Genomic DNA, 22,829 nt, shown 5'->3' on the forward strand with positions numbered 1-22,829 from the left:
AGAGTGAAGCAGAACTTCTTTCTTGTTTTGTGATGATGGTGCAAAACAAATTTTGCATAATCTGGCATTTCCATCTATCTGACCTTGGATGTTCTTTATGGCTGGACAGTAACAGGGTTGCTAAGGTAATTCAATTAACAAACCCTCAATGGGCAATGGTAATTACTACTCACTAAATCCACACTAATCTCCCCTCTGAAGCTCCTTTCAAACACTCAACCCAAGGCACTCTAACATGCAACGCTGACTCCTCAACTCTGTCCCAAACAGGAGCCATCCAGAAGACACGCAGTTTCTATCTGCACACAAATCTCCAAATCCATCAGGTGTGTATGTGCTTTTGTTTCCACCCTGCCTCATATATTTGTTGTCCAAATCTCAACAGTCATCAGTTCTGGTAATTTCCCCTCACTCTTATGTGTGTGAATCAATGGGGATCTAAGGTCAAAGGTGCTTCTCTTCTCTCCATAAGGAGGTCATAATTATCCCTGCAGACATGACTCGGATGTGACCTGTGAGTGACTGAAGTTAGAAAATGAGGAGGAGGATAAGAAGAGAGAAGATTACGTTAATTGGACCTTCCACCAAAAACACCTGGATTTATTAAAGTATGTCTGAAAGTACTGAAGCTACCTCATTCAATTAAATTTTGTTTTTGAAGTTTGTGACGGGGTTCTATTATGATTTAGTCAAAAAAAAATGACTGTTCCAAGTCGGAGATCGTTTAAGAGGATTTATTCAGCTCTCACAAAGATGGCAGGTGCAGATCACACAAAAAGGACATCCAGAGCAGGTTAAATAATCATTAGTACCTTCACTTGCAATAGTCCATCACTTCTTCAGGAGTCTAACCACAGACTGCCTCCTGTGGAGCAGAGCCCTGCTTTTAAAGCCACAGGCTCCGCCCACAGACAATCCAAACTAGCAAAAATACTAATTACTTCTAACTCAAATCAGAAGCTTGATTCTGATTTGAATCAAACTTCAAATCAGTTTGAAGTTTGTAAAGTATACAAAATAATAATAATAGAAAAAATAAATAAATAAAATAAACTTGTAAACAAAATACAATACTCAATTTAATAGACAACACCCAGTGTGCTCTGATGACATCACCTCCTCATGTGACTCCCTCCCGGCACGCCACAATCCGGAAACACCCTACTTGAAAAGAAGAACCGGGAAAACGTATTACAGCTAAAAATAGGTTAGAATGAATGTTTAACTGAAGCAGGAACACCGCGTGTGCACCCACGATGAACCGCCCCAGTCCAAGCTGCAACAAAAGTAAGTTAGTGATTATGTATGTGTTTGTCGGCGTGTGTGCACGGTTGTGCGGGCATGCTGACACGGACTCTAAGTCCCAGCTCGTGACGGCTCCTCCGTCACAAAGTTCCCACGCTACTTTGTAAAATCTTTGATTTTTAGTGCAAAAAAATCACAAAAACAATCACAAAATCCTGGAGGGACTGAAAAGATGTTCAACAATATTATTTAATTTTAAGAATTGATTGATACTTTAAAAGTTTATCAATACATTCTGGCACAACCGGCCCTTTAATAGCATTCATGATCTTGATTTGGCCCAAAATGAAAATGAGTTTGACATCCCTGTTCTAAGCGATGAAAAAACATCAAATAGTAGACAACATTTTGCAGTTAGTTTGATCCCTCTCCTCTGCTGAATTTATTTCTTGGCACACTTTGGAACTTTTTGTATCAGTCGTGTTTTTTTAATTTTCTTTAGCCAAGAAGTCTTTGTGAGTAGAAAGGTGCACCTATCCTCTGACATAATCTCAAACATGAAAATAAGTTCACTTGCTGCACTCCAATCGACTTTCCAGTCATCATTGCTAAATCAAAAACAGTTAATTTGAGATATTAAGTGGAAGATTTGCTTAATGGATGTGGAGTGGAGAAATCTAATGCAACTGTATGATGCTGGTATGTCAATATGAACCAAATTCTGAGAATTGTTTTGGACATCTTGTTGAATCTATTACAACTTAAGGTAGGATTGAAAACAAAAGGGTGTCCAAGCAGCTCAAGAAGGGTGTACTGTGAGTGTATGTACTCCTCTTGGTACCATAAAAGATCATTTAGATTATTTAGTTGCTCATTTCACCTAGAAAATATTCAGAAATGTGTAAAGGTTTGTAATATCCTTTGAATGTCATTAAACCAAAGAAAAATCTTCCAATATATGAAGAACAATGGTTGCTGGAGGTTCTTAGAAAGACAAATGGTAGCATTTACAGTGTTTGCAGGTGAAATCTTCTGACAAAGGTTAATATAATAAGCATTGAGTCTCTAAAAAGTCAGCTGCTAAAAAAGATAAAAATGGGTGGAAAACAACCCTCCCCTGGGCTTCCTATTTGCCACTTCAGAATGAATTTTGGATTTTACCCAAACATCTGTGAGACGTCCGTGTCATTGGAAAGTATCACTGACCCCAGCAGGTGTTCTGCGTGCATCGTTGCAGCCTGTTTGTTTGTGTGTGTGGGGGTGGGGACTTTGTGTGCAGTTTAAACCACATGCATGCGAGTGAGAGAAGCCGGCTGGTGGTGAAAAGCTGCACCTGCATGGATTGAGAAGAGTTCTCTGAATAGCTCCATATTTGAACAGCCACTTGTCTACAGATAAAGCTGTAAGTGATTCGTGACAGCTTCCTGCCTGCGGTTGGGGGTGCGGGGGCCATGTGAAGGAGGGAATCAGAAAAAGACTGAGAAAAAAGAGATGAAATGAGAGCATTAGCTGTAATTACTGCTTCTTTTTTCCATTTGAAAGTGCATTTCTCTGTTTCCAAGAGAATTAGTTCTGGATACTCTGGGTGGGTCAAAGCAGCGTTATTGTGCCATGAATCAAGAACAGTGTTGCTTCTAAAGAAGTACAACATTTATATATTATTTATGACTAAAGGTGCCACAATCACATCTACAATATCTGTTTTAAAGAGTCTGTCTTGGCAATTGAGCAGATTGCACCAACCCTTCATTTTGTATCATTAGACCAGTCTCTCATTTAATGCATCACAGGTCATCTTGTCAAGACATGCTGATCACTGATTTGGCTGTTCTTTTTGGCTTCCTCTTATGAATAGGTACGCCATGTGATTTAAGGTGGATTTTGTCACCTTAACTAATCGAGCCAGAATAGAAAAGTGGAGAAGCAGACTTACAAATAATTGCAACTTCTTTCTAACTAAGGAGACTTTTCTGTACACAATTTAACTTGCTATTAATCAAGTCTTGAAATGGACATGTGAGAAGTTTACCAGTGTGAGAAGATGTTCCTTCCACAAAAATAATATAGCAAGAAATCTTATTCATTGTACACATAATCATGCACATTAAACTGTACTTGTGCTCTTTTAAAATATTAAGACAAATTTGATATATAATGCATCATATTTCATTTTTCAGCCATTTAGCATGTACAGTTTTAAAAAATTAGTAATCAGTTAACTTATTCTGTGAAACTGCTTGAAAAGATTACTGCTGACTGTTGAATGTTTTCTATTATAGGTTGAATAAGACCAGTAATTTGCTGTGTCCAAAGGTGACCTCTGCAATGCTCCTGACATTTGGAAAATTGTCCTTTTGTTCACCTTTCTCCTTTTATTCTGCTGGTGTTTTTTTCCTTCTAAATGCCATTTCAACCTGTTCAGTCCCGTTCTACTCTGTTAATCTATCCATTTTCATCTTCCTTTCTTCTTCAATGGAAGTCGACCATTGACAGGTTTCCAACCTTTGTTGGGTTCACATTTCCTGTCCATTTCTTTCGAAACTAAGTGTGTCTCCCATCACATGGCAAAAACACTCTTAGAAAGTTTTCAGTTTTCATAACATAAAGAAATGTGGCCCCTGATGCAGTACTTTTGAGGGGTAGAAAATATTTTCACAAAGGCCACATTGCACTGGTTTAGTTACTTGTACAATAATAAGTTCTGCATATTTATGGAACCATAAAACTATGAAACATAAAGCCATACTTGAAGGGATTAAAATAAATTCAGCATTGAAAACATTTCCTGTTCCTGAGAAGCACTGGCCAGTTGCTGTTAGCATTTGTTGACTAAAATGACATGGTCTTATTTTAGAAGCCTCCTCTACTTTTGAATATTGTGCGTAATAATGCTTCAAGAAGGTTGTAAAAAATGACCAGTGGTAGACAAGGTTCTGTCTATTTATTCCTTTATTTAGCAGCAAAACCGAAAATGTTGCTTATTTTGTTGATAGTTTTTGATTGAACCTTATTAAAGGAGCTTGCATCACTCCTATGTTACCATCATAGCACTGACTATTAAAATTCCTCTTACATTAATTTTAAAGCTCAATTCTGTGTTACTGAATTGCTAAAGCATCACACTTGCTCAGATTCCCATACCAAAAGTTACTCTTAGTCAGGAGGACCAAATATACGACTCACTATATTGAGCCCTAGTTACAGCAGTAAAGCGCTGGGATATGTGTTGAACTGACTCAGATATTTTCTTTACATGGTTGCACTCCTTCCTGCTCTCCTTAGGGTCTAGCTATAAGACTACAGAGCCACAAATTTGCAGTGGGCGCATCACTTGACTGAGTAATGGAGCTATCCCAAACATCTACAGAGCACAGCACCTATACCACACACAGCAGCAGGGAGGCAAGGCTTATTTAAAGAAGAGCAAGCTGTGTGGAGTCCAGGCAAAGTGCTGGTTGGCAATCATTAACAGAGACTCGCTGTTTGTTTTGCCTCTGTTCTGACTCTCTGTGTGTCTGTTAGTGTTTGTCTCTGTGTGTGTGTTTCCGTAGTCAAAATGACCCTGTGGCTCAGTATGCAATAACAACCTGGACACTTTATTTATATTCTTATATCATATCATATCAGCATTAATGCATCTAAAATTAGCAATGATTGATAATAGGATCGTCTGGTACAGTGCTGGTTTAGATATTTCTTGATCAACATTGATAATTTATCAATTAACAGTAAAAATTCTGAGCAGGCAAAATTTACACATGAAGCACACTCAACACTCCATTATGGATATCTATCACTCCCAGTACTTGGCATTGCTTTAACACTTGACCACAGTCCAGTTCAGTCAAAGAGTTGTACACAAAACAATAAGACAGTATGAATTTTCTCCAGATTAATTTGGAGAAGATATAAGTCATAATTTTTGGATTGATAAATGCAACAAAACACCAGATGAGGTCAAAGATCACAGAGTGCAAATACCTAACAATATACATTTTATCACCAACATAATCCATACTACCACATTAACTTATTATTTTCTTTAAAATGTACCTAGTGTGCTTTTATTACTGATGGGTATCGTTTTCAAATTAGTCGGCTGCAGCTCATCCGAAATGCTGTTGCTAAACCTAAAGAAGATGAACCATATTACACTGGTGCTAAAGTCACTAAACTGGCTCCCAGTTTGTAAAATGACCAATTCTATATCCATGTTATAGATCTGGGCTCAAATACTTTTTAGAGTTTTTCATTAGGTTTCCATCTTGACCTCTTAGGTCATCAGAGGGCCACTCAGCCACTCAGTCAGTGTTTCCAGGACCTGAACTGAAAAAGGTGAACCAGCATTTATTTTTTTATGCTCCTCTGCTCTGAAACAAACTCTCACAAACTTTCTGAAAGTCTGAGATGTGCAGAAAAACGTGGTTCCTTTTCAGCAAGACTGAAAGAAATAGCTACTTCAGTTTGTGCATGAATATCAAATATGAGGTTTTTGTATTTGAAGTAATTTTTTATGTCATCCCTAAGTTTACTGTTTTTATTTTGATCATATTTACCTGTCTAGTTCAGAAAATCGTGTAAGAATTATGCTTGAAAACACTGCTGGTATCGTTGGCCTAGCTTTGTCAGATGAAGTGAAAGAACGACGGTTTGTCAGGTTTTCACTGCTGGACCTCCTTCGTCATTGCCGTCCCCTCTTTGGGAGATCCGAGTGCCACATCCGGTCAGGCTGAGTGTCTGGAGGATGCTAGGCAGCTCCTCGAGGCAGACCATTAGCATACACTTACTCTGGGAATGCCCTTGACTAGCTGTCTGTAGAATGGGACGTGAGCAGCATCAGATACACCAGCGACTTCCTAGGAGAGACAGAAATAAATAGAATGAGGTACGGAGGGGGGAGAAATCAAGAAGAATAAGCGGGAGCGAGCAACCTCAAACAGTAATCATATACACTGTGAATGCCTCATTAAGAGTATTCATTAATCCCACCATCTAGTGTTATTGAGCTTACACAAGGGCTTTGTTTCACATAATATCCACAGAAATGGTCCATAAACCAAGAACAAGTTTGTAAATGATGTGTGGAAATGCACATCTAATAGTACCACCGACTGATATTTGTTTTCATAGAGCAGAAGTTGTGAGTGGGTGGGGGAAAAATGTCAGAAAATAGTGAGCTGAGAGATCGAGGGGCTATGTGCATTTTGTCTGACAGCAGAGGAGCAAGAGAGGGAGCGGTAGGGAAGAGAAAGGAGTCGGAGCGTCAGAAGGGGGAGGGGGCTGGAGTAGGTGGGCGGGAAGAGAGGAGGCAAGTGTCACGGACAGTAAGAGAGGGAAGGAACAGCGAGCCGCTCGCTCGCTTGCTGGAGCTGCTGACTGGGTGTTCAAGTGTGTGATCGTGAGTGCTTCCTGAGCCGTCGTGTGAATAAAAGGACGTTTCTTTTCAAGCCACTGATGTTTGTTTTTCCCCTTTTTCCTTCTTCTCAAAGTGCAACATCAAGCAGAACTTGTCTGAAGCCCTTCCTGGTATTTTGAAGAGAACCCAAAGAAACACAGCGAGCTGCCAGGTAGGAGATCAAACCAAAAATCATTCAGGCAAACATTTACATGAAGGCAGAGCTTTTGTTTGTGTTGCTGCTTTGAAATGAATGCATGCCATGGCTGGCTGCTTGAAATGGAGATTTTTTTTCTCATATGTGTGAGCGCGTCCTTAAACATGGCTCACTGGACACTGTATTGTAACTGTGTCTAGAGAAGTCAGGTTGGATTTTGTAGGAAAAAGGAGGCTCTGATCATAGGTGACGGATGTCAAAGGGTTTCCCATTTATTCCTGAAAAGTGCTTAAAAAATTTCCTAAGACAAGGTTAACTTAGGAAAAACATTGAAGGTTTTTTCTTGTCTCTCCCCTTTACATGTCCACATTTCTGCACACGTTTTTTATTTTGTAGTTACTTCATTAATAATTAGTTTTTGGTTTCCATTCTGAGTGGGACCTGGCTGAATTTGGCTCTACATGGTGGTTAGGATGAGGGTTGGGCTCAGCTCCTCAGCGGAGACAATAACTGAGCTCTAGAGAAGCCAACAGATGTGACATATTTACCACTTGTATCCAGTTTGGATCTGGTGTTGCTGCTTCCCGTTTGCCTGTGTTTGCTTTCTTTGTCATGTAATGAGAAGTTAACAGTGTAATCGAATCACTGCACTGACTTCCCCGCTGTTTGTCATTTCCCCCCTCTGTCATCCCTTATCGCTTCCCCCTCTCTCTTTGGCCTCATTATCCCTGATTCGCCTGAAATGAACGAGTCAGTCTCTCTGCCTTCCTCCATCCATGCATGCTGAGGTGCCATAGATGTTTTATCAAAGTGTCTGGAGCTGAACAAAGCTTCCCAGCCTCTGTTATTGTTTGCACTTTCGCTCACTTAGAAACACAAGTGAGGTAAAATCCACTGTGAAGTTTTCAGACTTCAAACTAGTTTGGTGTCAAGTCCACTTTTCTTACATCGTCTAAATCCTTACTTCTGTGCTTTGCAGGTCCTTAGAAATACCTGATTGCGTTTTCAGCATTCATTGTGAAACTGAAGTCGGTACGATCATTCTTTCTTTTTCCTTTCATCTTTAACTACAGTTGCACACATTAGAATATCTCCATGTCTCCTTAGTCTGTGCGGTGTGTATCCAGCAGCATTAATAGTTAAAGAACAGAGTGTTTTTATTGAACAGCTGTTTGAATGATACACTGTACTACAGCAGCGTGCAGCAACATGCTGACCTTCACCTAACCTTGCAGAGCAACAGTGGGTGTTTAGACACTAAATAAAGGATGGCATCTTTTACAAATCACATATTTTCTCATGAGAAGTTTAAAGGTAAGCAGCAGCAAGCAATGAGATGCAGAGATGCTGCCTTTTTTGCTGAGCAGACCTATGTGTGGACCTCCAGATCAGTTCAGGACATTAAAGCTTCCCTGGAGGTGAAAGCATCTCTGCCCAGAGCGGCATACGGCTTCTCTCGGTCCACTGGATGCAGACCACTCTCTCCGTGACTCATTGCCTCATCCGCTATGATTGGCTGTCCTTTCTACTCCAAGGAAAGACAGGATGAGGTGGGATCAGCCTTTTCTTTTACAGTTCATTAAAACATGAGAAAGCACAACAAAGTAAGGGTTAGGAGGTTTTGCATCCTTTCACGACGTGCACCCCTCCTCCCACTGAACTCCTCTCCATCAGTGCAAGACGCTGTGACACGTGTGGCAGCTCAGAGAGCAAACAGGGCGTGGAGCTTCCCGCCTGCTGAGACTCTAGCTTGGTTGGCACTTTCAGACGGACCCAGCTGAGCCGAGGTCCGGGCCGCTCCACCCAGCCAGGCAGCCGACAAAATGATCGTCTCATATCAGTGAGAAGAGCTTCTGGAGCGCTGGTTCAGAACCACGGACAGCGCTGCTGCACAGCAGAGCAGGAGAGACGATGCTGGGAATCAGCACCTCCTTTTATAAAGAACACCACATAAAATGACATGAATGGGATGCAAAATATTTCTTTTTTTAAAAAGCAGTGATGTGGTGATTGGATTACGTAATGTGCAGAGGTGGCAGGTTCACCATTTGGTTACGTAGGGAGCAGTTTGTTTCTAAAGTGCAGATTATATCCTGGGAAAATAGAAAAAGTGCTTTTGACCAGGTTGGCTGGCCTACTACTGTAGTGCAGCTGAATCCTTAGAGCATTTCGTGTAGTTCATTGGAGCATTACATTGTAGTTGCTCTGTGCTTAATTTATTTTAACACATACCGTTAAAGAACAAAGGAAACGGCTTAAATTAGACATTTTTGTCCTTTCTTTCTTGTTTTTTGTAGTTATTTTGATTAAATTTTCTGTTATGTTTTTAATCATTGAATGCTAAACTAACTGTGTAAAGTTAGTGATAACTTTGTATACAAAAAAAATCTTAATGTTATTTTTAGATGCGCTTGTTTCCATTGTCGCTAATCCTTACGCTGCAAAATCAACTACTTGCTTCCTGTGAGATATTTGGTTGCATTTTCCTTGAATCAAAACCACTTTGTGCTCTTAGCAATGTTTTGGGTGAGTGTGTGTTTGACTATAGCGTTTAATTATGTTGTCAGTAAAAAGACCACTCAGGTGCCATTAAACCCCAGCAGAATAATAGCATACGTTTATGCAAAATGTGGCAATCTAGTTATAATATGGCGGTTCACATAGAAGTATTATTTAAAATGCACTAATAGTTAAATTAAAATAAATTTCAGGTTGCCAAGAACTAAAATATTCTCTTTTAGATAATCAATCAAAATTGAAAGCAGACGGTTGACTATTTGTGGCATTTTTTATTTATTTATTTTTTTTATATGGTTCTCAAAATGTTTACACTTGTGTGTTGAGAACTTGACATAACATCATTGTCAAATCCTAAAAAGAGGATAATGGTAAATGGAACTTTGTCATAAATTTCAATAGAATATGTTAAATAACACAATGTGAAGAAGTTAAAAGTTAGTGCGTTTTCATCTTAAATGCTAAGTTGGATACAAATGTTATCTATTTCAGATAATTTTTTTCGAAAATACTTTGGAATATAGTGCAAGTTGTCTTGTGTAAAAAAGAAATGTTAACTCTATTCTCTCCTAAATCACTATTGCTAAATTACTGAATTTGTTTACTGCTTTGTTGAACCATTAGCTCTAGTGTTGGAGAATCTTTATTAGTGTAATGATACATCACAAAGAATCAATTTAACTAAGTGCAAAAATAAAATAATTTCTGTTAATCACTATTTGGTTAAATATTATCATACATCTTACAACTGAAAGGGGCTCTTAAACTTGATCATTTCTATTTGCCCACATCCACAGGACTCTGCACACATTTGCACAACAGGAAAGTGAAACCAGTCTGGCCCCTGAGCTTTTGTTTTCAACAGTGGACAGCGAACCAGCCATTCAGCATGTACTGTAATTGAGAGGGCTAATAACCAACCAGGGCCATTTGTATATGTACCCATTTGCATAATCGAATAGGCATGAGTTAAATGTTTTCCACTAGTGTGTTAATAATACTGTCTGCTAACGTGTGCGGTGTGTTTCATGGCTCATTGCTGTCGTCAGATTTGTCTATCTGTACCTTTCTACCTGAGATAATTTTCTTTTTCTTTTTTTCCATTTGTGCCATAAATAATGCCAGTCTTGTTCTGTTCTTGTTTCTCTAGGATGTGTATCTGTGGATCTAATGTTGAGATCTCATGTGTGGCAGGTTAGACAGCTTCTGGGCTGCAGGTAATTTTCATGTGTCAAACAGACTAGACTGGACATGCTGACTGCAAGAGAACAGTAAAAAGAGTGATGGCAGGAGTTGAGCATATGAAATATAGTTGATTGAGTTTTGTTTTTGAAGAAGAAACTGGATATTTTTCCCGACTTGGTCTGCTGGGACTGTCTCTGTCGCTCCACTGCTTAAATCTATGTGCTGTCTGCTACAAATGTGATCTGAGAGGTACGTTTTATCACATATCTCTGACTCCACGGTATGCAAAGTATTCACCAGAGACCCCTGTTTACAGAGAGGGAAGAGGGCAAAGCTGACAGCATCAGCAAAAGTGCAGTTTCTGCAGCATTGAGTGCACAGGTTACTGAAAGGTAGAAGTAAACTCGAGAGAAGCTCACCTCAGATGTATTTAATAGTTGCATAGCAACAACTCTGAGCTTTTCAGCAGATATAGCACCAAGCAAAGCTTGTTTTGTGTTTGACAGAATGTGGAATAATGGGTAATGAAAAGCGGGAAAAAAGCTGTGCAGGAAGACATCTACTTTAACTGCATTTATTATCTTTATCCTCATTTGGTATGCTGTTTAATTAGAAAGGAAAGCTCCCTGCAGCCAGGTGCAGAACAGCAGGATCCAATGGGGGGAATACTACTGGACCATTTCTCTGACATAAACATAAAAAGCTTGTTGGAATATAAATATATTTCACTCAATGATTTTCATTTGTGCCTGATCGATTAGAAATAATGCAAATATAATTTTGAGGCCGAAAAGCAACATTTTTGGTCTGTTTTCTACCACATCGATGGTAGAAAGAAGATCACTGATGTTAGTCATGGATGTGAAGGGAAAAATGCGTCTCTACAGATCTTCTGTCTGCCGATAGCAAGTCTAGAGATGTGTGCTGTAAATTGATCAGTACACAAGTGGTTAATATTGTTTTAAAATCTGCCAGACAAAATCTGAGTTGTTTATAAGTTTACATTCTGTTACATCAGACATAAAATTAACATTCCAGACAAAGAAATGTGGTGTGGTGTTCTGGGGTAGCTTTGCTTCTTCAACCTCTGGATGACTTGCCTCATTGATGGATTGAGGAATTATGCTCTGTACCAGAAAATTCTGGAGGAGAATGTCCAGCAATTAGTTTGTGGTCTTAAGGTCAAGTGCCCTTGAGCTGTGCAGCAGAAAAATAATCCAAAGTACAACATTCAACAACCTGAATGTTGTTTAAAAAAACAACATTCAGGTTGTTTTTTTAACCTGAATGTTAAAAAAACAAAGTAAGTTTGACAGACCAGTCAGGCCTGTAAACCTTTGAAGGTTGCTGACATTAGAACAAATATTGCGGTGCCACATGGCTCAGTAGTGGAGCAGGCGCATCGTATACAGAGTTAGTCCTCAATGCATTTGTCCCTGGTTTGATTCCAGGCTACCAATGCCATAAAAACATTAAAAAAAGAGTAGACTAAAATAAATCAAGAGCAAGGTAGAGGTATTGGCTGCATTATAATCTTAGGAGGCACATTTTTCCATGGAGCATATCTCAAATACTCAAAAGAAAATGAGCTTCGGAATCTGAAATAGTTTGGCAAATTGCTACCGTTGTCCTGCAGTTTTTAGATGTGCGACAGGTACAAAACACTGGAATAAAATGCCTTAATTACCTCCTCCTTGTGTAGATCAGTTCTCCAGAACCTTGCTAATGACATAATTATTCTATACAGGTGTGGTGCAGAACAGACACATCTAAAAGTTGCAGGACTGCAGCCCTCAAGGACTGGAGTTTGAGACCCCTGCTGTAGATATTGGCTTGTGTTGTGCTGAGATGGTTTCCACTGAGGATAGTAAGATATATTTGGTGTTTGACCTATTAAAATAAGCAGTTTTAATAGTTTAACAGTTTGACCTCAGTCACATGAAAGATTTTGCTATAATGTGGTTGTTTTTTTTCTTGGGATTTGGTGTGGGGAATCTCTCAAGAGATCCCCCTTGAGATTTAAAGAGGATCTCAAGTTTCTTTGGATTTTAGCTATTTCTAAGTAGCTGTGGTCCCTAACCGCCATGTCCACTGGGGTCCACTGTATCATTTATTGTAGTAAAATCTGAAGAAACCCTTAGAGTGTTGTGGATGTAGCTAGTAAATAGGACATCCATGCTTCATGTATTTTGTCATATTCAGGTTTTCAATCATGTTGTTTTTACTTTCAGTCTGTTATTTAAATGGCCTGGGAGGCTAAAAGATCAGCAGCTACACAGAACTTGCATCCTAAAAAAAGCTGAAATTTGTCCTGTTCATCCTGCAAACAGAAATGTTTTCTCCCAAGTCCTACTCAGCATTTAAGCAACAAACAGACGTCTTTGTTTCAGTAGCATTGTTTTCTGTACGTTCATTGGGGTTACTGGTCTCATCTTCTATCTGCGACCTTACAATAGGGTCTGCTTTTCGTCATTGAGAAGATGTGTTCTGTTAGGAGGCCAAATCACAGAAAGAAGAAAGTCACAGGGTTATCTACAAATCAGACATGTTCTCCCACCTCGGCCCTTTAATGCACTGACGCACCCTGAAGCAGAGCAGGCTGTTAAATGGAGGATGATCACTGATTGTAGATGTTTTTTTTTCCCCAGCTGCCCCATCGAGGAGGCTCACTGTAGGAGAAACAGATCCCATTACAGATGAGGCTTAAAGCACACACACACAACTACAGGATTACATGAGTAAACATTGTATTTGTGTGCAAAGTTTGGATTTTTATGCAGATGGAGTTCAAGGTTCTTGGGTTTTTACCACAAACGCATAAGTGGGTCATAGACAAGGCAATGAGGAAGAATAAATAATTTTTTGGGGGTGAAAATCTGCAAACTAGTCAGGTAAAATGCAATCAGTGCTTTTGCTTTTTCTCATGACAATCCTCCCGCTCCCCTTCTCCCCCCACCTCTGATTTAATGCATGTCTGTGTGTTGAGATGAAGTGAGAAGATGAAAGTGAAATATGGAACTAGTGCAGAATAGTTCTCACTTTTTTATTCATTTAGCTGCATCTGACTTCTCCTCACCTGTTCTTAGATCAGCTAAAGAAGGTGAAAGTGTCTGCGTTCACAGAAACACTCCCCACCCCTGTCGTTAACTGCAACACGTCGAGCTCATGCATTATTCATTCCCTCCACCTTCACCTCCTGCCAAAAGTCGTGACTGACTTTTGGAAAGGGATGAGAAAATCTGAAGCCATGTGAACCAGATTTGCCCTTCTGCATTTAAATCAATTACCTGAGACCACCTGTGTGTGAAAAATGGTGACACATTGTGATAAACAGCTTCTTACTTCTAGTCTGCTTATCTGCAGTGTGAAGCAAACATCACATGAAGCTAATTGACAGAATTTTTGCAGACTAATCCAGCCAAGTTTCAACACAAACTATGTAATTAGGACCATAATCTTTAAAATTTATAAAAAATCGAGAAGCTCCCTCCACTCAAACCCTCGCCAGTCTCTCTCTGAGCCATAACTGTCAGCATAAATAACCTCTCTGGGTCCTGATATGATAAATCCCCCAGAGATAAAAATGATCCAGGATGCACACATAGAGAGAGCGGAGTTCAGGAGGAGAATGAGCTGCATGGTCACAGTTCGTTCTCTGCACTAAAACGTCTCCAGGGTGGGAATTCAGCCAGAACTGACCTATTTCACTCCTTTGGAAAACTGGAAAAACATTAGTAAGCCGTAATGGCATAGTTACTTTGAAAAAGTAACTTTAATCGGATTACTGATTACTCCTTGAAAAAGTAACTTAGTTAGATTACCGATTACTTGATTTGGAAAGTAACTAAGTTACATTAAAAATAACTTTTTTAGTTACTTTCAGCAGCTGCTAACCAACAACACTCTGCCACCTGTGAAAATTACACTGATCTTTGCCAATACTTAATTGCAAGTTATTTTATAAAGGTAACATTATTATTATTATGGCCACTTATATATCCACGTATAAGGTTAACCTGAAGGGGAGATTGTTTAATGGTTACAACAGTACAAAAAAAACTTTAGTAGTTTGTGCATGTTTTGGTGTTCCAGTGTTGTCTGGAAAACTATAAATAGGATTTTATACCCTTCCTCCTCGTTTGCAGTCAGCGCAGCGCACAGAGCTCCTCCTGCCGCTCCACAACTCAGATGTCCCGCTACACAGATTTGTGACACTTATCTTAATATTAATGACTATAATAGCGTTTAGTTGCACAACTTTACGGACTCGTTCATTCGTAGCTGTTTTCACGTTTATTGCACTGTTCATATTTGATAGGTATTTTCCTTTCGAACCTAAATAAAAGAAAGAACCACAGACAACGTATATGAATTTTACATTGAGCTTTTGCAAAAGGAGAACGCTCTGCCAACTTTTCCTCCGAACAATCCACAGAGCATTCTGATCTGCTCTCACATGAGCTCCTGTCTTTATTGTCAAAGAAGAACAGGCAAGGGGGCAGTCAGGAAAAACAACAGAGGTCGTAAAGCATCTAACAACCCAGTTCCAGATGTGATATCTGGTCAAAGGTCTGAGCCCGGTTCAAATCTCGGTCAGTACCGTCAATAAAACAAAATACGACTGCTCACAGGTAGTTACTAAATTAGGAGGTGTTCTTGCAAAAGGATTTAAGGTCTGAGAAACTTAGTGTTATCTATTTCTCGTAAAGTTGAACAGACAGTAGTGACCTCCATACACACATACGGAAGAGAACACTTTAAACAGAAAATCACAATGATCTACAGGCTGAATGTGAACTAAAGTAAGAATAAAATGATAATACCAAAAAATCTCTAACAATATTAGTCTCGATGTTTGCAGTTTTCTGGAGCGCAACGCGAAGCTCGACGTCAGTCACAGGTAATATATTGACTTGACATTAACAAAGACACAGCGGGACGGATCATCCGGGAAATGGTGGACTAAAACTAACTGGATGTCAGACAGATTCTGGGGTTCTTGTCTGCTTATTCCCAAGCCCAAAAAGTGCATCCTGCAACTCATTAAATTTGCAAGCGACTTTAGAAAGAACAAAACAAGCCCAAAGCCGCTTGTAATAAACAGAATTGGCGACCGAATCCCAAAATTTTGTTTCTGGAATATCTTTGTCATTTAGATTTTTGTATTCAGTACATCTAAAGGAACATCAAAAGGAACAAGTCTTCCCATTGACACAAAAATTTAACAAAATATGAAATTTGCTCAGAGAAAATGACATAAAGACAAAACATTTTCCAAATAGAAAACTAATTTAACCAGAATTTTATTAAAGTTAAACCTTGAGATTAGTTTTTTGCAGCCTCTGTCTGGCCTGCTTTGTATTTGTATCCGTTTCCCCCTCAACTCTGACCAGGTTCCCTGTCCCGGCATTTAATCATCTCCACTGGATGATCCTTCTGCCAACATAATTCAGGATGGAGGATATTGAGGATTCTGCATTTAGGGTGTTTGCAGTGTTTTTTTCTGGCACTACTTCAGCTACTTCCATCGTGCAAAGAGAGGGAACACAAAGCTGATGACAGAAGACTCCAACAATGTCTCTTATTTGAGAATCCAACCAGATTAGTGTGTCGTATTTTTGACTTGTGGTCCCAACGACCCTGATGAAGGGTCGGCTAGCAAAGTTATGTTCTCAGATCTTTAAATTCTCAGTTGAATATTGTCATCCTTGCTATCATAACTTGAAGTCACTGTTTAAAATGACTTTACTTATTAGATTATTTTATGTGATGAATTATAATATAAAAATGTTTTGTGTGTGACAGGCAGAATTGAATCCAGCTCACTTGATAAAAATGTCTTCAAGCTTTCTCAACCAGATGACATCTAATTAATCACATTCTGCAAATTTGTCTTGCAAACAGTCAGTAAAGATTTGAGATGAGGAAAAAATTATCACAAGAGAAACAACCAGAGATCCGTGTTCACAACACCTCTGTAATTGGACACAATCTCATGTCAGTCACATTATTCTCGCTGTACTTTGTCTGATTTTCACTGGAAATGAAGCTGGAGTTTGTTGCTGGAGCTTGAGGGTTAAGAGCTTTTTCAGTGAGCTGAATTGCACCTTCGGGGCACTTCTTTTTTTCTTTTTTTTTTATCCAAACACACCAGTCAGATCTGTGACAGCGTCTAACCTCAGGCTCTCCACTGCACCCGTCCCTTACCCCACCCAGCTTCTCCCTTTTGGCCCATCAATCACGCCGGCCTGCATCACGCTCTAGTAAGCTTGACTGGCACTAAGGAGTGAATCTGGCTTTGCCGACGCTGGATGTGTGGGGCTGTTTACATCCTCATATTTCTGTTTTCCTCCCGGAGATGTTCTGAAAGGAAGCAAACTACTCAGGATTACTTTAAAATTGTAGATCAGAGCAGCTCTTTGATTCTTGTAGATTTATCTCGTCCTCCTATCCTGATCTTTATCTGCTCTTGCTCCTTATAAAGGCCAAGAGGCTGGTCACATCAGCTGGTCAAGGACCGTCCTTGTCAGGTCATTTGGTGTATAAACTGCCCGTCTCCTTTGTGGCTTTAGTGCTCACTCCGTATCCGTTTATTGATTCCAGCGCTGATCCCTTTCAGGCAGGCCTGAATGTGCATCTCAGACTCGGAAAACATCCCATCATGTCGCTCTGCTCATTACAGCATCTGAGCGGCGTCCTTCTTTGTGTCAGCACGATGAGCAGTGACAGCACTCCGAGTCATGTCCTTTTGTTGTGTTTACTGGAATGAACTGGGAGCTGTTTGCGAACCAAAAGCTGAGCTGTAAAGCCGAGTTAGGTCCAAGGTTGAGTGCTGACCCAATGTTTTTTTTCTTCTCCTTCTTCCTCACACCACATGGCACACTTTTTTTTTTCTTTGAATCAATGACCCAGAAAGGCACACTCCCTCTAAAATCATTAAACGCATCGTGCATTTTCTCCTTCCTGCTCATGGCTGATTGATAACGAGGCAGTAATGGATGTTTTTTAACTAAAATGATAATTAAAATGTTGTGGAAATCCAAACTAGATCATTTCAGGCCTAGACTGTTAATTTTAATTTATGAGCCAGGAATGTCTTGAGAGGGTAATGAACAGCATGGCCGTCCACATTTATAAACCAGAGTAAATTAGAGCTGTGACAGCCTCTAATTAAGTCTCAAGTCAGAGGCAATGATTATTTTGCTGTTTTGTCATGGAAATGCGGAAGGCAAGGACAGAAATAAGGAGATGTAATTGGAGTGACACACGACAGGATGAAGACAAAGTTCAGCAGGGAGGTTGAAATTTAAAGTTTTCATTCTTCAGAGGAGGTGGGAATAGGATGAAGGTTTTTTACAGAGGGAGCAGATGGCCCATCTGCTCCTGTTCTGGCCAAGAAAGATGCTTTGGCTTCTTTTATCCTGCTTTCACAGAGTTTGTTCAGTCTTTCTGGATGACTCCCCACCCACCTGCACTCCGGTTCGCCTGCTTGTGCCTCACAGAGAGTAATTTCAAGACATCAAGCACCTTTCCACTAACAGGCTCCCTACACAGTGTGGAAAGGTACAGAATTCGATTTGATTTGTTTTCCAGGTCAGGATGATGATAGAAAAAGGAACATTTCCATACTTAATTTCCTATTCCTCTTGTCTGCAGAAGAAGCAAAAATAATCACCCCTCCACCACCGTGCTGGACAGCACTGCCAATATGCTGCTTTAATATATTGCCTTGGCAAATTTAAGTTGTAGTGCCATACTTTTTCAGATGCAATAATTTCCACTTTGCTGAAAGAATTATAGACTGAGTAACTTTGGAAGTGGCCTTCTAAGCCTCCTCATATTGATGGACAGCTGCTGATTTTCTAAATCACTGCTGATGTCTCTGCTTTTTGGTAATTCCTTCAAGCACCCTTACAGGCTTTAGTACAGCAATCTGACAAAAAAACTTAGGCTTTTAAGAGCATCTCAGACTTTATGATGACTAATTAACCAAGTGGATTTGATTAGAGGCACCTGGCCTCTATCTTTCCTCTTAATTCTTACAGAATAGGTTCTTGTTTATAACAAATCTGGTTCTACATTTTCTACAGCTTTTGCTGGATCTATCAGGACTACCTTCAAGAGAATTGGATCCATGTTTGCTGTTATACATTCTGCTACCAAGCAGCTTTTTAGATTTGGTGTTATCTCTCTGACCATTTGCATCATGATACCAACATTTTACTACATTTTGTTTTTTTGCTACAACTATAGCAAAAAGCAAGTCAAAAGTCAGGACTACTGTGGTTTACTTAGGTTTAACATAAAGTTAAGCAAACAAGAACACCAACTGGACCAAAACTTGACCTGGCTTATTGGATATATGGGATACTTTTATGGGTGTTTGTATTAAGAGTTTAAAATTAACATTTCGACTTGAGGCAGGATGCGTTTCTTATGAACCATTACCATGTTGGTTATGTTTCCCAGGAGGTACCACCAGATTTTTATATATAATTGGTCTGGTATTAAAAGGTTCATTCTCACCTGACCAAAGTATTTGGTTTCACTTAAGATCTCAGTAACATTTGGCAAGCATTTTTCATTAATGTTTGTGATGGTAGGACAGAAAAAGCATCTCTCTGGCATGCCTCCCAAACATCTGATTGGTACTTATGTCATAAAAACAACATACTTCACTTTAAATTATCATTTTTGAGCATTTTACAGACATTTTTTTCTCTAAAAAGGACTGGCGTCATACAAGAAGAGAATTTTTTTTTTAATACTTAACCTTGCCACTCCACACAATCTCTGTTCATGATATGTTCTCCGTTGAGACATTGTAATAGAAATGGCCCATTAAAAAAAAACCTGTGTGGCTGTATGACTAATATAAGCCATCCTGTGTTTGCAGCTGTTTATTTTTTTCTCTAATTTGAGCAAAATCTGCTCAGTTGGAAGCAGTTTATTTTTCCTGTTTTTATTTATTAACCTAACATGTGGCTTAAATATGTGACAAGCTAAGAAAAAGGTATCCTGACACAAATCTGTTTAGAAATCTGTCCCTGCAGTGTTTGTGGGCTGGAACATCTGTTATGGCCCGTTACTCTAAACAGGCGCCTATAAGTTCAGTTCAACATGGGAAAAGAGATTAGGGTAACTGTATATGAGGAGAAATTGTGTAAGGCTGCAAGTATTTAAATATACAAACTATTCAAAAGTGAGCTAAAACAGAGCACAGGTTGTGTTCCTGCTGCTCAGATAGTCAATCAAAACTAAATGTGCTTCTCTTTGCAGAAGAACAAGCTCCGTCTTAAGAATGGATCCTGTCACATCTCTATTTTAAGGGTGGCTAAATTTTCTCACTAATTCCCAATGTTCTGAAATGTGTAAGAGACGGCTTAACACCGTGCACCATCTTCGGTTTCCATGACGACCGTGATCCCTGTATAATAATCGGATTCCCACCATAGCTGTGAAAACACTCATTCCTGCTCAATCTAGGCAAATTACAACAAGAAAAACTGTGATGAGGAATCTTGACTGTTCTGGTAAACAATCCTGTGAAGATCTGCTTATTTTTGGATGTTGGGGCCAGCGTGACGGGTCAGACCTCAACACATCTATTCATAACCACAGCAAGGCTATGGTTTTGAATAAAAAGAAAGATTTCAGATGTGCATTTATATTTAAGAGGAACAGAGGGAGAAAATGAAGACGGCATTTAGCAAATTTACATTTAAAACATTTAAAGCGTAATTTTTGACATTTATTTATCCCTGGATTCAGCTCCTTTTTTCTTTCAATTCAAATTCAAAAATACTTTATCACAAGTTGTAAGTCATATCATCATCGTATCAATGATTTGTTGTGCATGGTGATTCTGTGGACAGAAAGGATCTGTGGTAGCAGTCAGTCTTGCAGTAAATCTGAAGAGACCTCTGACTGAAGACTGTCACATAATAGCTTCATAATTATAAGGAAGGGCAACAGAGACAATATTCCATAAGTGACACTGTAAGTTGTTGCCAAGCACTGCTAATCCTCTGCTAATGTCAAAAAGAGGCAGCAGCATAATTTTGCTGGATAGTGTGTTTAAAAGCAACAGCCTGAATGAAAAACCAACACAATCCAGTGGAAAGTAGTTTAGTTTGAAATAACACAATGAGTCTTTTGTGCCTTCTCTGACTTTTTGTAACATGCAACTAATGCTAAAAATAGTTAATTTTGAGAAATTTTCTATCAGTGAAAACTTCCACACTGAGGAGAGTTGTTAAGTATCAGTATTTACTAATTGGAACAAGTGGAAATTTTACATTTCCCACCAGCATGTCATTGTTGTTATTAATATTCTGGTTTTTTACACAAACTGTAGCTGTTAATAAGTAAATGGATAAAAAAATAAGAAATAACCTTTTTAAATATTTTTATGAACAAAACATAAAACGTTGCTCCTCCTCCCTGTAATGGGTATTGCTGGAAACGGGGCACCAAATGAAATTCCTGCCTAAATCCTTGGGCTGCATCAGTTTTTTTTTTTTTTTTTACATGTTTCTTTTAAATATGATTTGAAATTTGACAGAAATACGTGACTTGTTCTGCATATTGTGTTCACATCCAGCTGTACCTCCCTGTTGTGCCTCAGGGTAATGGTGCTTACTTGAGTTGTTTTTAACCTAGGATATTAAATATGAAAGCACCTGAACACATTTGTAGAGGAATAGTGTCATGACAGTAAATATATTGCAGATAATGAAAATAGGGCATCCTTCAGAGTGTGAAGAAGAGACTCTGTAAGAGACATCCACCCAGGTTTAATTGCATTCTCCATCTCCAGTCTCTGGGTTTTGTTTTGTCATTTTTTCTGTCTTGCATTATATCTGAGAGCAAAGGGGCTGACTCCATTAATTCTTTTCACTGGCACAGTTTTCGCCTTTCACATTTATCTCCAGCTCAGCGTATGACAACTATAGATCCTCTCTCCTTTGCACAAGACAAATGACCTTATTACCAAGGAGGACCATTCAAAATAGGATCATGTCAGGCATGGCGAAATGCTTTTGAGAACGTACAGAGCAGCTCCGTGCGCTGTTTCTCTGGGAAACCATCAAAAGGCCGTTTTACAGACCAAACGAGTTTTTAGAGCTTGTTTGGGCTTTCAGCTCGCATCAAGAGGCTCATCCAGAACCAGCACTAAAGTAGACAGCAGGCTCTTTCTCTATATAATCCAATACTGTCCAGACATTTCTAAAAGACTACCTTCAGCAGAACACAATTGTTTTACCATAATGAAGTTTTTGGTTTACTGACAAACATAGGTACTTGCCTTGCCCTTCACTTTGTGTGTAGTTTTCAATGTGTTTGCATGCACTCTTCCCCCTCCATATGTTGTCATAGCACTGAGGGCCAGAAAGATAGGCCAGGCACGCAATGTTCTCCCTTGTGGGAAATTAGCGTCCTCATGCATAATTGCAGGATAAGATAGCAGAGGCAGGATGCATTTTCCTCAGTTGTGTACATATAGCCCTGAAGCTCTGATACATTATCTACACATCACTGTGAGGAACTTTCTTTGCTGAATAATTCATGCTCACAGCTGTTTGTGCAACAGTTAGAAACCAGGTGAGTTCAAGCAAGTCAAACAAAAGACGCCATGCTATCATTCCAGAGCTGTTCCCGTATGATTGTTTTTTTTTCTTTAGAGATGAGCGGGAGATAAACAAGGCCACTGTGTGTAAGTGTCCAATCACAAACCATCAAGGCTAAACCATGATGGCAGATATTAAAAGCATGACGGATGGGCTAATAAATCTATCACATTTGTGTCAGTCATACAGAATGGGCTCCCTGTCCTCAAAGTGGTCAGTGTAGGCTTCACAGGATTTGCATAAATTCAGTATTCCCACACAGATCACCTATTACCAAACACATTTTAGATATTTACTAGTTTCTGTAAACCTAATCAATTTACCCCTTATTAGAAAATTAGAAAGATGGCTTTCATTAAACAACAAAAAAGGAATTTTAAAATGGTTTCTAAAGATCCTAAAGGCATTTCTTTACTAGCCTTTTACATTTAGAGATTGAAATACATCTTTGCTCATTCTTTACAAAACAGCTCGAGATCAGTCAGATTAGATGGATCTGTTTTCATATTTTTTCTCATTTGGATGTCAGTTTGAACTTTGACTGGGCCATTCTAACTCATCATGGTTTGATCTAAACCATTTCACTGTAGCTCTGACTGTATGATTAGGCTGTAAGAAACTTTCCATCAACTATAATGAGCTTATCCCTCTCAGGTGAAGAGAAGCATTCCCACAGCATGATGCTGCCACCACCAAACTC

The 22,829-nt window shown here is 39.3% G+C and overlaps 1 protein-coding gene across 5 annotated transcripts in view; it reads left to right on the plus strand.

Annotated features, from left to right (window-relative positions):
* Positions 1–22,829, plus strand: part of syt1 (synaptotagmin 1) — a 151,499-nt gene that overhangs the window by 61,961 nt on the left and 66,709 nt on the right. For 2 of the 5 annotated variants that reach the window (XM_005799962.2, XM_005799964.2), the window contains exon 3: positions 6,735–6,812. The exons of 1 other annotated variant lie outside the window; for it this stretch is intronic. The gene's annotated coding sequence lies outside the window, so the exon portion shown is untranslated. 2 more of the 5 variants (XM_014469107.2, XM_023349869.1) reach the window with 2 other exon arrangements.

The sequence above is a fragment of the Xiphophorus maculatus genome, chromosome 17 (assembly GCF_002775205.1).
Source record: "Xiphophorus maculatus strain JP 163 A chromosome 17, X_maculatus-5.0-male, whole genome shotgun sequence".
Taxonomy (NCBI): Eukaryota; Metazoa; Chordata; class Actinopteri; order Cyprinodontiformes; family Poeciliidae; genus Xiphophorus; species Xiphophorus maculatus.